Here is a 16,791-nt window from a genome sequence, read left to right on the forward strand (position 1 = left end):
TTTCACATGTTCAGTTTGATTTTACTATAGTGAGCATTTGTTTGGTGATACCTCATTCTTATGTACTGTCATGATAGCTTGGTGGTTAACTACTGTGACTATAGTGTATAGGGTCCTGGGTTCAAGACCTGTAAGGCTGTTTCATTTGCTGCTGGGCAGAACAAGGGCCATTGGATACAGAGTGATTAAGGCACTTTTAAGCAGTTGTAAGAGAGTTTGTGTGGGTTTGCGTGAGGGTAAGCAATGCTAACCTCTGGTTAAATATACTTACAGAGAGTTAACTTCAATATTGCTTAACCTGTGTGCGCATTGCTTACCCCCGCACACACGGGCTTAAACCCGCTTACATATGCTTACTACTGCTTAATAGTGTTACACTTGCTTACTAGTGCTTACTCCTGCTTACAACTGCACTGATTTAGACAGTAATGTCTAATAGTTCTTGGGAATGTGGGGGATTTGGAAGCTGTATGAAGTTATCATTCATTACACATTTTACCTTCCATTTGTAGCCATGATTCCTGTGTACATATACTGTATGGGGCACATGTCATTATCTGTGGACTTTGCAACATTATGACACTGACACCTCACATCTGCATTTAATGCAATACTCCAGTTCACAAATATATGTTATTTAGTAGGTTATGCAACTAAAATATTGGTCATAATGAGATCGACATGGAAAATGGAATGTGCGACTCAAACCAGGAATGTCTGTTCGTAAGGCGAATGCTCTTCCCACTACACTATTGCTATACTGCTTCATTTGCATATACCTTCTTTGTTATCCTCTTCAGCCATTTAAGCTGCATTAACTGTAGCTAAGCGATGGGCAAATCCACGCACCTATGGTTAGCTCGGATTCATAAAAAGAAAAATAGTATGTATATTTTCTTTGTATTTACTATTGCTGTTGTACACATGGGGGGATGTTGCTGGGGGTATGCGGACACCTATGAGTAGTCTCGCTCGTTCTTCTGGCCTTTCTGCTGTTCTTCATTGTGGGGGCATGTATGTTCTGAAAGCTCTGCTCTCAGACACTCCCCTTGCACTCTTACACACTCCATGTAGGATTTGGAGCTCAGGCAGCGTGCCTTCATTAATATGCATGGCGCACTGCCGTCCTGCTCCTAAATGGCCACTTCGTAAATCTGGGGGAATGTCAGCTTCTGAGGGGGCATTCAAAAAACAAAACTGATATAGGATGGTTTAGCAAAGCAAAAGTAGTTGAATGCCACTTTAAATGTGATATACCAACTTCACAGTTCAAAAAAAGAATAGAGTGTATGATAAAAAGGTAAAACATGAACAACTGTTTTTAGAGGAAAGTCCTTCATCCTCTCCATACAGGACACACTGCTTACTGTACTCTACTAATTTAAATAATAGAATGTGAAACTGGTGAACCCAAAATAAATTAACTACAATATGCCTATCAAAGTATTTGAGTAAGCAACCCCTGTCTTTGGAAAATGGCTTTTAGTGAAGGAAATGCTCACTGAAGCAATATTCAATAAATCCTGCTTCAATGAGCAGTATAACTACCACTATATTATATAAACATAAATATGACTTCTTGAATGCTCACTAAAATTGTGCCAGAATTTCAACATAATGTTCCAAAGGTACTTAATTCACTTATGATCTCAGGGACCGCTGAGGAGCCAGACTTAAATTTGAGTCCTCAAGCATTATCTGCTAAAATGATTTGCTCAAGGTCACAGAGTGGACAAATGAAGGCCAAATAAATCAAACCTTGTTCCAGAGAAACTACAGCTCACAGCATGGACCATCTGCACCAACTGCCATTAAATGTCATTGAAGAAAAGAAAACAAAATGTCAAGTTTTAGTGAAAGGTAATTTCATAAGATGAAAGGAATGTTTTCTTTTTAGCTAATAACTGCATTTGCCATCGTTATGAAAAGCATCAGCTAGTACAGTCACAAGACATTTTGAAAACATAGCTGTTCCCTATGATTTTGGCTGAAAATGTTAGAGCATAGCAGTTAAAGTCACCCATGCAACACAGTTCAAAAAAGGAATGTAAGGCATTAGTCATAATCCGGGGATTTTCCTTTTTGGCAGCAGTGGTCCTCAAAGAGTGGTTCTATGAGGTTATGCAAATCCCAGACTGTCAGATGACTACGGAAATGCAGAGGACTTTTTGTGAACACGCTTCCCCATTGAAAATGCGTAACATGATTAATACACAAGCGATAGAGGGACAGCTACTATGCTGTTAAGGGGGTTTACACGTATGTGCATGAGCTCAATTCGTAGATATGCATCTATAATGATCTCATTTGCATACAAAGTGTGTAAATTGCCCTGAAATTATGACAGAAACCAGAAGGTTTCAGTCAGAATGAGGAGATGCTTCTGCATAACTGGACATTTTTACTGAAGGGGTCCCTTGGGTGAAATGTTTTATTTCAGTGCTTGTGCATACCTAGACATATTACTGAAGGGGTCCCTTGGGTGAAATGTTTTATTTCATTGTTTGTGCATACCTAGACATATTACTGAAGGGGTCCCTTGGGTGAAATGTTTTATTTCAGTGTTTGTGCATACCTAGACATATTACTGAAGGGGTCCCTTGGGTGAAATGTTTTATTTCAGTGCTTGTGCATACCTAGACATATTACTGAAGGGGTCCGTTGGGTGAAATGTTTCATTTCAGTGCTTGTGCATACCTAGACATATTACTGAAGGGGTCCCTTGGGTGAAATGTTTTATATCATTGTTTGTGCATACCTAGACATATTACTGAAGGGGTCCCTTGGGTGAAATGTTTTATTTCAGTGCTTGTGCATACCTAGACATATTACTGAAGGGGTCCCTTTGGTGAAATGTTTTATTTCATTGCTTGTGCATACCTAGACATATTACTGAAGGGGTCCCTTGGGTGAAATGTTTTATTTCAGTGTTTGTGCATACCTAGACATATTACTGAAGGGGTCCCTTGGGTGAAATGTTTTATTTCAGTGCTTGTGCATACCTAGACATATTACTGAAGGGGTCGCTTGGCTGAAATCTTTTATTTTAGTGCTTGTACATACCTAGACATATTACTGAAGGGGTCACTTGGCTGAAATATTTTATTTTAGTTCTTGTACATACCTAGACATTTTCCTGAAAGGGTCTCTTGGGTGCAATGTTTCATTTCAGGGCCTGTTCATACCTATACTATACTACTTAATAGGTTGCTTGGGTGAAATGTTTTATTTTAGTGCTTGTGCATACTTAGACATATTACTGAAGGGGTTGCTTAGTTGAAATGTTTAATTTTAGTGATTGTGCAAACCTGGACATTTTATTGAAGGGGTCACTTGGGTGAGGTGTTTCATTTTGGTGCTTGTGCATACTAAGGCATGTTACTGAAGGATTCGCTTGGGTGAAGGCTTCATTTCAGTGCTTGTGCATACTGGGGCACATCACTGAAGGGGTTGCTTGGGTGAATGCTTCATTTTGGTGCTTGTGTGTACTTTGGCATGTTACTGAAGGATTCGCTTGGGTGAATGCTTCATTCCAATGCTTGTGTATAGTGGGGCATGTTACTGAAGGGGTCACTTGGGTGATTGATCCAGTTCAGTGTTGTGCATACTGGGGCATGTTACTGAAGGGGTCACTAGGGGGAATAATTTATTTGTTTGAGCGTTCAAATCCAAATCTGTGTAAAAATATTTCATGTGTACCAACAGTAAATAAATGAATATATAAACACACACATACATGGTTAAGACCTCAGTTTGTTATCTGTATTTATAAATGATTCCTGACTATGTCTGAGAAGCACTTCTTCTGTGGCAAAGATAGAAAATCACCACTGTGGAAGAAAATGTTTTGCCCCTTATGCATAGCTTTGCATCCCACACACTGTAAAAATCATTTTTTTTCAGTGTATAAAGCCAAACCAGACATTTGTTAGGTCATGAAATTTATGCCTCCAGTGAATGTCTACAAAGTTAAATCACCTAACAGTTGCAGGAGCACACACCCCTCAAACGAATGTCAAATGTCAGATTAACCTTCCAGTTTCCAAAACTGCATTCCTCTCTGTTTGGCAGTGTTGCTATTCACTTAACATTGCTCAAATGTGGTTGGCATTATTGTCCGGATGTGCACACTACCAAAAACTGCAATAACAGGAATTGACAGGAAAGCATTGTTTGCTATTGCACTGCTTTCAGATTAGATATGCCTGGTATTAGAGGGAAAGGTACCCAATTTAGGATGCAGACATGGGGTGTTTAGGAGTCCAGAATCTTTATTGGACTCCTTGGAAAGCCCCATAGCCAAAGGCTTTTGCAGAGGGACTATACCAGCTCCCAGTACAAGTCTGAGGCTTGGAATAGTCTGGCCAAGGCTGTATCCAGTGCAAATGGCATCCCACACAACTGAAGAACAGTTTAGACACCACTTTAATGACCTAAAATGGTGCAAGAGGGATACACTCAACCAGTGGTTGGATGAGTTCCAAACTAGTAAAATCCAACAGTTGTGTAAGTATGCTAATAAAGAGAATTTACAATGCATAAAAAGCTAAATATAGGCAAGACTGCTATGTATAATGGTGTTCTTTTCTTTCTTTTCTTTTCTTTTCGTTTCTTTTCTTTTCACAGCTAATTCTGAAATACATGCAAATATGCAGGCCCATGCTGAGCATCTAGAGAGACTGAGGGAAGCAAGTGGTATGTATGCAGCACAAGAGAAGTATTACTGCAGGTTTAAAATTTAAAGAAAAATGTTTTCTTTTCTATACAGTAGTAGCAAGGTACGCATGCATATCCTAACTGTAAAAGCAAGTATGCATGCATCAGTCTGAGCACAAACCAACTTTTGGAGTCAAGTATAAGTCTGTAGTCAGAAGTTATGGGTTCAAATACTACGAGTAACAAGTATAAAATACTGCAATTCTTTAATAATATTACATAAATTAAATTTTGCACAAGTGGCATAAATGCCCTACTGTTAACTTTATTTTGCATAACTGGACCAAGCATATGTGCTTCCCTCCCCCTCCACCAACTAACATAACCCCCTTTTCACTTAAGCCAGTTCCCACTGCTTACATCAAATCACTCCTCCACAAACTAAAGCCATGTTCACCCTCAACTGATAATTTACCCCTTTCTAAAGCTCCCTGCTGACTCAATAGCTTATCCAATTTCTATACTAATCAATAGATCGATCCAAGAATCTTTAGACCCTGATATCTGGAAAACGTTCTATACCATACCTCTACACAAAGAAGGAAATTCTACTGACCCTTCCAACTTTAGACCCATAATCATTTTGTCCCCACTTTCTAAAATCCTCGAAAAATGCATACACACAAATCTTCTCAACTATCTTATTCAAGAAAACCTTTTCACAACAACCTAACATGGGTGTCAGCCCAACCATAGTACTGCTACTGCTCTTATATCTTTCACACATATTGTAGCCGAAGCAAGAGACAACAACAACCTTGTCTCTTGTCAGTTCCTAGACCTCTCAAATGCCTTTGATATGGTCTCTCATTGTAGGCTTCTAACAAAATTAGCTGACCTCAGTCTCTCTAACATGAACTCTTGAATAGTTCTTCAGCTACCTTACTAACAGACTGCAGTCTTTTAGATGGCAAACCTCCTTCTCTGTCCTACCCATCCAAACAGGTGTCTCCCAGGATTCCATTCTTGCACCACTACTGTTCAACATATTTACTAACAACCTTCATACATCTTGCTGTCACTCCTCGCTTATTCAATATGCAGATGACTCTGCACTAATTTCCTCTTCTGACAATCTCTCTCAACTTCACACACTTACCCAAATCTCATTCCTTTCTGTTGAAAGATGGATTACAAAAAGCTATCTCATATTAAATCCCCAAAAAACAATCTTCTTATTTTCCTTCCAAAATCTCTTTCTCATCAGAAACATACCTTTATCATCTCATCAATTAATAACACAATTATTTAAGTAGAATTCCACACAAAGCTCCTTGGTACTATAATAGGTGATCAATTAAAATTCAGTCTTCATGTTCATCAATGTATCAAAAAAAAATCACCAAAAACTGGGTATGCTTTACAGGAACAGAAAATTCCTTACTATAGACTCCAAACTTTCTCTAGCACAGCCATCATTCTGCCGAGCCTACTTTATGTCTCTCCTATAATAACAAACTTACAATCCACTTTAATCCCCAAGCTTGAACAACGTTATAACAAAATTGCAAGATTTACCATGAACCAACCCTATACCTCATACCACTGCCTTTCACTAAAGAAACTACAGTGGCTATAATTCCCCCAATAACTAACTCTATCACAACTTGACATAATGCACACTGTCCTCAACAAACCCACTACCTGCACAACCCCCTCTTTTCTAGTATCCTACTACACCTCAAATTGTTCACTCTGAAGCTCTGATCAACACCCCCTGAATATACACAAGCCCAATAAAATCTCTGACAAAAGGCTCTATAAATGCTCAATATCTCAAACTTGGAGCAAACTCCCTCTCAGTATAAGTATTACCCACACAAATAGCTTCAAAAGAGTACTAAAAGACACCCTCTCAAACTCATACAGAATAACAGGATCAACTGTGACAAAGGCCAACCAAGTCCAATAATAAAAATAATCCAAAATATTCTCAAACAGCAATTTATTAAGCACTTTCGTCTCAGTCAATCCCGAGACTTCATCAGAATAAAAAACATCTAACATTTCCGGCTTATAAACATTAAAACAATCAGTTAATTACAAACATAATTAAACAACCAAGCATTTTTAAAAGAGCAGGTACTATTAAAGAATAGTCTATCTGGTCAGTGTCCTTAGTTTTTAATCTGGTGCTAGAGACAAACCCCCGGATTCAGCAAGCCGTGCATGGTGTGCAGGACTAGTGCAAAAGCTCCATCAAGCAATGTGTCTGCTGTGCAATCCAGGAATAAGCTGTAGGGATGTGCACAAGTGCTCCTGCACTAGTCCTGCATGGACTCAGCCCCTGTATGCAAATTACCCCATTTGCAGGAGAAATCCATGCAAATGAGGTGAATTTGCAATCCAGGAAGCTGGAAGCCAGCCGTGCAGGGCTAGTGTAATCTGCAGAAATGTACTCCACCAGTAACAGAGTAGATTTCTGCAGACTACAAAATGGAGCCATGATAGCTCCAAATAAAGGATGGATATTAAGTAGAAAGCATGCCAGTGGCCAAGTCTAAGGCCATTGGCATGGAACACAGTTGCAAAAATAAGAAAATTAACTTTTATTATTTTTTTTTTTTGCTGATCTTGGCTGTTTATGCATAAGACAGCAGTGCGCAAACGCGATCGGGTGAAAACTAAAACAAAAACCCTAAAATAAGCATTCTAACCAAAATCACTATTTTGCCATTATACTCAATGGCAGGCAGAAGACAACATGGCTAGTGAATAGTGGTTGCTAAGGGGGAGGCTCAGTGTGATATCTGTAACTATGCACCAGCAGGCAATCCTATGCAAATGAGGGAAATGATACTGAATCCCAGATTTCCCCTGCATGCTAGTCAGAGCCCAACAGTGTAAGAGCAGGAATAGCTTGGTGCAAGCCTAGGAGTTAGCTGACATCATAGGGGTGTGTGGCAGGCATACTGTAAGCTTACTGGAGCCCTGTGGCTCGGGTTAGCCCTTAGCTTAACAGAGCTAAGCAAGGGGGTATATCTGAAAATGCCTAGCACTCTTTACATTGCCTAAGCAGGTGTGGAAAACACTCACCAGGTATTAAAGGAAAAAATAAAAAGTAAACCAGGAAATAACAGCTCTGTGCACATTTGAGCACTGTGTTTGCACGGCATGCCCCCAGACTTAATTAGGAAACAGTCGGAAGGGAAAACAGCAGTAGGAAGGAAATCTAGGAGAACTAGCATAGCTGGCAGGTGAAATGTATCAGAATCAGCCAATTACACAGGCAGCAGCCCAGCCCAGAACACTGCTATAAACTATGCAAACACCTTTCCCTCTGGTTTTTCCCACATACTCTACACCACCGGTGTATGTAAGTGGGGAACTTTTAACAAATCAAAACAACAAAATGATAGGGGCTGCAGCAGCTATCAGACATTAACATGTGGAAGAGGCTGAGGGTAGTGAGGATGAGAATGGTGTCGATCAATCCACAGTGAGGAGATGAAGAAGGGTGTACAGACCCAGGGTAACCTACCAGGGGCTACATGATCGGGAGATAGTGGAGCACTATAAGGTGGACAGGGACCTCCTACAGAAAATTGTTGAGCTGTGCCGGCCATGCCTGATACACAGAACTAACAGAGGGGAACCCATCCCAGTGGATACCAAGGTATGTGTAGGCCTAGGAATACTAGCCACAGGCACCTCCCAAAGCCCAACTGGGGATATCATTGGAGATCTCAAAGGCATCATCATCCAGGGTATTCCACCAGTTCCTGGATGCCATGTCAGCACATGCTGGTGAGCAAGTATATTTCCTCAACACCTGTGAGGTGTTGGCCAGCAATATGCGTCTCTTCCACCAAATAACAGAATACCCTGAGGTGGTGGGTTCTATAGACTGCATGCACATATGCATCAAAGCACAACTTGGTGAACAGGGTAGAGTCTACATCAACAGCAAGGGCTTCCCCTCTATCAACTGCTAGGTCATGTGCGATGCCAAGGGCATTATAATGAATGTGTATGATGGCTGCCCTAGACACTATCACCATTCCCACATCTGGCATCTGACGCAACTGTACCACAGATTTGCCAATGGGGACATCCCTTATGGTCACCTAGTGGAGGATGCTGGCTATGCACTGGAGCTGTGGCTGATGACACCCATCAGAAATGTGCACACTCTGGAACAAGAACGCCATAATGTGGCACATGCACAGACCAGAATCATAATAGAGTGTGTGTTTGGGATGCTCAAGTCATAATTCCAGTGACTGGACACATCTGGTGGAGCCTTGCAGTACTCACCAGCTACATGTACCCAAATTATTATCTTATGTGCCATGCTGCACAATATGATCCTGTGGGAACAGCTGCAGCAGGAACAGGACAGTGCAGGGTCACACAGCCCCCCACAAATGCCAATGCCTGCACAGACACAGAGTGACTCAGAGGATGAACAACCTGAGCCTGCCCCAATAGGCAGATGGAGGCATGCTCAGTATGCCCTGGCCTTGGCAAAGAGGCAATGCATAGCACATACACTGACACAGTAGGGACCCAGGGAATGACACCTCTCTCTGACTCACATAAACAGTAAAAGAGATGCCAAACATGACACTACCTGTGCTCAACCATGTACAGGGAGTGTACTATGTGCATCCAACATAGGCAGTCCTCAGCACCATCCTAAATACTGGCACATCCACAAGGTAAGTCACTCTCCTTAACAATTGCTGATTGGAGTAGTATGTTTTTGTTGCATGTATATATGGTATGGATGTGAGCATGCAAGTTAATTGGGTGGCTGAATGGGATGCCAGCAGATAATAGACACCTATAGTGGCAGCATGAGATCTGTAACAAATAGTGGTGTCATAATATCAGTAGCCAGTACTACACATGATGACAAAACCCACAGCAGGAAATGTGCTGGGCCACATGTGTGTCCATATGACACACACATGCCAGTCATGGAAGTTCACATATCCAACAACAGTCTCAGGCAGCAGGACAGGTGTAGACAAACACAAACAAAGGCTGTGCCAAGGCCTCTAAATTATGCCTATGGGTAACCCCCCAGGCCTACACAGATAGACTACATCAGATCAGGCAGTAGGATGTTAGTTCTGAAGGGTAGGAAGTCAGAAACTGATATGTAGGTCAATCAAATCTAAGACCTGTAGTACACTGCTATGCCCCTAGTCAGCATGATAGGTTAGAAAACAGAATGAAATGGAGTACCTGACATACCAGTACATGCATAGCAAATGTGTACAAGTATCAGGTGTGCCCCCCACATCCTATGTAGACATGTAGTAACAGTCAGGTGTGTCCCCCAGTCCTGTGTAGCAACATAGTAACATACAGGTGTGCCCCTCATAGCCTATGTAGACATGTAGTAACAGTCAGGTGTGCCCCCAATCTTATGTAGAAATGTAGTAACAGTCAGGTGTGCCCCCAAATCCTATGTAGACATGTAGGAACAGTCAGCTGTGACACCAATCATGTGTAGCAATGTAAAAACAGTCAGGTGAGCAGTAACAGTCAGGTGTGCCCCACGATCCTGTGCAGCAATGTAGTAACAACCAGGTGTGCCCCCAAATCCTATGTAGATGTAGTAACAGTCAGCTGTGCCCCCAATCATGTGCAGCAATGTAGATACAGTCAGGTGTGCCCCCCATAGCCTATGTAGACAAGTAGTAACAGTCAGGTGTGCCCCCCGATACTGTGCAGCAATGTAGTAACAGTCAGATGTGCCCCCCATAGCATATGTAGATATGTAGTAACAGTCAGGTGTGCCTCCCTAATCCTATATAGACATGTAGTAACAGTCAGGTGTGCCCCCCAATCCTGTGTAGCAATCTAGAAACAGTCAGGTGTTCCCCCCATATCCTATGTAGACAGTAATAACAGTCAGGTGTGCCCCACAATCCTATATAGAAATGTTGCAACAGTCAGGTGTGCCCCCACCAATCCTATGTAGAAATGTAGTAACATGTATGTGTAGGTATAATGCCAGTGGAGCACAGATGCCAAGAGGTGGCCAAGATAGCAGGATAGATTGTAGCATTTGTACAATATGCAGGCATGTGTGTATTAGGTGTGTGTGTGTTTCATATTGTGTGAGAGTGGTCAGTATGCATGCACGGTGAGGTATGACCAGGCCATTCCCCACTACTGCTGATGACAGGGCCAAGTCCTCATAACTGCAGTGCCAAAGGCAATTCCCACAGTATAACACATGCTAGCAGTAAAGAACAAACGGTGAAAAGCACTCAAAAGTCACAAGTAAATCCAAAAACAGAGTGCAATGGGCTAACAGAGTGAACGAGAAGCTGTTTTTTAAAAAAACTCAGCTTTATTACACACTACACAGTAAACTCATTAACGCCTTTATTAAACAACTCGCGTTTTCGTCCACAAAACTCGGACTTCATCAGATAATCAATTAATTACTATAATTACGTCTTATATATCACAACCAAAATCAACAGACCAATAGGGTTCCATAGTAACAATTTAAAATGCACTAATCAACATTCTTATTGGGCTCATAAATATTAATCAACTATATATATATATATATATATATATATATATATATATATATATATATATATATTTAAATACAAAAAAGTTATTTTTTTAAAATAATTATGTATTATAAAATACTTTATAAAACATTAAAACTTATAACATTTGTAAATATTGAAAAGGAAGTATTTTATAAAGAGATTAAAATGTTTATGCAGGTAATGCTTGTGAACCAAAAAAAAATCTATTCTAAGGGAACTAACACCATCTACTGTCATAAATAAATATTACAACCATCACATCTTGGTAGCCCTTAGTTTCAATAATGGCAGTATAGAAAAATAATTATTTAACCCTGGGAATTTGCCTGCTTCCAGGGTTATTTGCCACCATAATTCTTTATATTCTATTTGTTCTTCCCAAGGGCCACCTCTAATATCTCTCTTAATTTGTTCCAACACTAAGAAGAAGAACTTGTAGCCTTCACAAACTCTAGAGTGCTTATATAATGCATTTGTATCTTTTGCTTTGGATATCTCATATATATGTTCATATATTCTTCTTCTTAATGTTCTCCCTGTTTTACCCACATAAAACAATTTACATTTTTGACATATCGCACGATATACCAACCCCTGTGTGTCACAACAATAATGTCCTTTACTCCTTATCCACCTATTTCTACTTTCCAAATAGATTTCCCCTTCATTAATAATATATTCACATTGATTACATCTCCTACATTTGAAGGTTCCTAATTTCCTTCTTCCATCCAGCAAAAAGTTTTTTTCATTGAGACTATTACAAACTCGATTGTTCTTATTTTCCAACATTTTTCTTATACTATAGGAATTCTTATAGACCACTTTCGGTACAAACTTAGATATTTCTTCCACATCTGTAAGGGAAATAAATCTTTCCCATTCCCTCTGGAAAATTTCTCTAGCATTATAATTAATTGCATTATATTCCAATAAAAGGGCTTGTTGGAATTCATTAGGATTGTTTACTTCCCTATTTCCACCTTCATTCCTTTCCTTTTGATTATCATTTGTTACCCCCTTAATGGGTCTAAATTTATTTTCCCTACCTTTTTCCACCTCCATCCTAATATTTTTGACCAAATCGTTAGGGTATCCTCTATCCATAAACATTTTCTCAAGTAAATTACATTATTTAATAAAGTCTGCATCCAAGCTGGTCATACGACATCCTCTAACAAATTGTCCTTTTACTATATTCCTTTTACAGTGTAAAGGATGTGCACTGTTATAATGAAGAAAAGAATTACAAAATGTTGTTTTTCTATAAATTCTGGTTTCAAATTTCTTATCTAACTTGTAAATTTCCACATCCAAATATTGAAGGGTGTCATATGATGTCTTATAGGTAAATTTAAGAAAATTAATTGTATTACCTATATAGTCGATAAATTCTATGAATTTATCATAACCTCCTGTCCAGAATATTACTATGTCATCCAAAAATCTACGGTATAAGACCCAGCAGGTGTTGAACTTAGAATGTAGAACAAATTTCTCCTCCCACTTTGCCAAAACTAAATTTACGAATGTAGGGGCACAAGCTGCACCCATAGACACCCCTTGGATTTGCTGAAAAAATTCTCCATTAAAAACCAAAAAATTATATTTAAGGACCATCTCCATGAGTCCTATACTTACTACCTTTTCATTATGGGTCAATTTCTTATCCTGGAACACAATATCTTCAAACATTTGGATACCTGTCCCATAAGGTATACATGAAAAAAGATCAACTATATCAATAGTAACAAATATTAAATTATCAGAGTATAACTTGGGTGTAATTTCTCTTAATAGATCCCAAGAATCTTTGAGTATAACTTTATTATTCACCCAGATATGTTTAGTCTTAGAATCCACATATTTTGCTAATGGTAGTGTTTTGAATCCATCTGCCAATACTATAGGCCTGAGTGGGGGGGTCCTCAGAATTTTTATGAATTTTAGGGATACCAAAAATTATAGGGTTCTTAGGTTTCACTACATTCAAAAAACTAAACGTTTTATTGACTATGACTTCTTCATATAACATATCATTTAATACCATGTCTATTTTATGGTATGCCACATTAACTTCATTTTTTGAAACACAGGCATATTTTGCTTCATCCCTCAGTATTTGGTTCATTTTCCCTTCATAATATATATTTTCCATAATGGCAATACCACCACCCTTGTCTGGTTTCATAATTCTAATTTGAAAATTATTTTTCAACTTGTCCAGAATCTCATTCTCCTCTTTACTAAGCTTAGTTTTGTATTTAATTTTCTTTTGTGTATTTCTCACTTCTTTCTCCAAGATAGTTTCTAGGTTCCTTAGTTGGGGATGCAGCGGGGGGTTAAAAGCGGTTTTACGTACCAAACCTTGATTATCATGAGTTATATTTTTTATATTATTCTTTGAAAATAAAATTTCCAACTTTACCTTCCTTAAAAACAGCTTAATATCCAACAATGTTCTTGTTAGATCTCCCTTTATGTAAGGTATCTATTTCAGCCCTTTACATAAAAGACTAAAATGCTCCTTAGTCAAAGATATGTTACTAAAGTTATAAATAGAAAAATCATTATAGGTACTTTTAAAACCTTCAACTACTATTTCTTCATGATTGGAATCTGTTACCTTAGGGTGTGGGGTATAAATATCTAATATCTCCCCCCTCCATCTGAAAATTTCCATTCCTATGTCGCTGCTTGTTACTAAATCCTTGCTCTCTATTTAATGGTGGGAATTCTTGATTGTAATCAAAACCATTCCATCCATTAAACTTCTCCTCATTGATATGACTGTTATCTTGACCTTTAATATTGGGTCCATAAGTATCCCACTTCATATATGGTGGTTTAGGGTAACTGACTTTATTCTCGTAATCCTGCATATCTCTCTTTAATTTATTCATTTTCCTATTAATTAAATTATTACATTTGGCATCAATATCATTCCTTATTTTTAAGTACTTATCCTTTTCTTCCTTTATCCCAAAAATAAGATCTTCTTTAATATATATATATAGGTTCATAGGTTCATACTAGGCTATCTGCCCTAGGGCATTTATAAGCCTAGCCCAGAGTTTTGTGGCTCTCGTCACCCCTTTAGTTTGAAGGATACTATGCCCATTATGTTGCTGTGCCTCTGTCAATCAGTGACACTGGGGATATCCCTGGGGTATACCTGCGATCTCCCATCCATTGGTCAAGATTTCTCTTGAACAAAGCCAGCGAGGTGCTCTGCCTCACATGTACCGGGATTCTGTTCCACAGCATAGGGAGTCTCTGAGTGATGAATCTGTCCCTCCAGCACGTCCTATCAATAGCCGTGTTAAGGTTTAAGTCTCTTGCCCTTGTAGTTCTGATGGATTTAGATTTTTTTAGGTGAAGCATGTTCATTAATTCCGGGTTGGACATGGCCTTGTATGTCAGGCACAGGTCACCTCTGAGCAGACGGTAAGCGACTGAATAGAGCTGGAGTTCCTTCAGGCGGGCAGCATAAGACATATTTTTGAGACCCTTTATCCTTTTGGTGAGGAACTTTTGGGGCCTTTCCAATTGCTGCAGGTGCCAGGTCAGATACATTCCGAATGGGGCATTGTACTCAATCATTGGTCTGATGAGTGATGAGTACAGGGGAACGATGACTTCCCTTGATCTAGATATGAATCCCTTCATGATCAGGTGGGCAATGTAGAAGGTCTTCCTAACTACTTTGGCAACGTGAGTGTCAAACGAAAGGTTACTGTCAACCTGGGTCCCCAGATCCCTGATAACCTCTTCTGTGCTTAGTGGATTGCCACCTATATGGTAACTGGGGGTAACCTTGTTTTTCCCGAAGGGTATGACTATGCATTTTTTGGCGTTTAACTTTAGGCCATGGTTCTGGTACCAGTTATCCATCTCTATGAGACCCTTCTGGAGGATATCTGTGTCAGATGGGTTTTCAACTATGGTGCCCAGTTTGCAGTCATCTGCAAACTTTGTCAGCCATAATCCTCCTGTGTTTGCTTGTACTTCTGAAAAGTAGATGCCGAACAAGAGTGGGCCCAGGACTGAGCCCTGTGGGACACCACTTGTGACAGACTTTGAGTCGGACATGGTGCCAGCAACTCTGACCCTGTGGGTTCTGTCATTTAGCCAGTTTGCAACCCATCTTGTGACGTATGGGTTTACATTTAAGCTGGTGAGTTTTTCAATGATACCCAAGTGGGGTATTGTGTCAAAAGCCTTTGCCAGGTCAAGGTAGGCTGTGTGGACTGCCTTGCCCTCGTCAATGGCCTTGGTGACTGTTTCAAAAAAGTCAACCAAGTTTAAAAGGCATGATCTGCCCTTGACAAAGCCAAACTGGGTTGGATCCAATGTCTGCAAGTCCCCTATGTCTTTATTTATGAGTTCCGTTATGATCCTCTCCATAGCTTTGCAGACCAGGCTTGTCAAGCTGATGGGACGGTAGTTTCCGGGGTCGGTGGAGGCACCTCTTTTGTGAAGTGGGACCACCGTTGCCGTACGCCACTCCTTGGGTACGTATCCTGAGGTGAGGCTAAGATTAAACAGCTGCCCTAACTGCGGGTTTAATTCCTCATTGAGTTCATGGAGCACACATCCAACTCATCTATTTCTTTTTTTTAAATATCATTTTTTCTGACATTCTCTTTAATAATTAATTTTAGAACATCAAGTCCACATTTATTAAAAACTTCCAGTAACTCATTATGAAAAACAGAGCCCATCTGTACATTGTTAGGGTATTTGCACACCCTTAGCTCTTTCGGGACTACATTCCTATTTAAACATTCCATAAGATATGCATTTTCAATGCTAAGCGATCTATATTTAAACATTAATTTAGAAATTTTGTCCAGTTTAATCAAATAGGAATCCCCATTAGGCGGCCCATAAGGACCTCCATTGTCCATTTTAAAACAATAGTATACTTTCAACCATTCAAATGTCTCTTTTTGTTGAATATCATGAACAGTACCTGGAAGTGCCTGGCTAAATGTCGGCGCTTTAGCTCTATTCACAATTTCAGCCAAGTTAGCGTTTCCAGCTTCAATATTATCTGCTCCATTACCAAAGATCCTCGGTGTGGCCGCTGGGTTAAAAGTAAGACCATTTGGTTCGTCCAGGTCACCGGCATCAAGATTATCACCTATAAGCTCCTTTTTTCTTTTATGTTTATGACCAGAAAATTCTTCGGTTTCACTTCCTGAAGCATTTAAAGCATTCGTGCAACCTCCCACCAAGGAATGGCAAAGCGGTGTAAGTCAATCAATTCAGTGAGCTGACCAATAAGCTTACGTGATTGACCCAGTTCTTCCTGCCCCTTGTTACTCATCGGTGAAGCTCTCTCCATAGCCCGTTCCACTAACCAGACCAAGAATGAACGGTGAAAAGCACTCAAAAGTCACAAGTAAATCCAAAAACAGAGCACAATGGGCTAACAGAGTGAATGAGAAGCTGTTTTTTTAAAAAAACTCAGCTTTATTACGCACTACACAGTAAACTCATTAACACCTTTATTAAACAACTCGCATTTTCGTCCACACAACTC

Source organism: Protopterus annectens, chromosome 3.part0 (genome assembly GCF_019279795.1).
Source record: "Protopterus annectens isolate FY-2018-M chromosome 3.part0, PAN1.0, whole genome shotgun sequence".
In the NCBI taxonomy this organism is placed as follows: Eukaryota; Metazoa; Chordata; order Ceratodontiformes; family Protopteridae; genus Protopterus; species Protopterus annectens.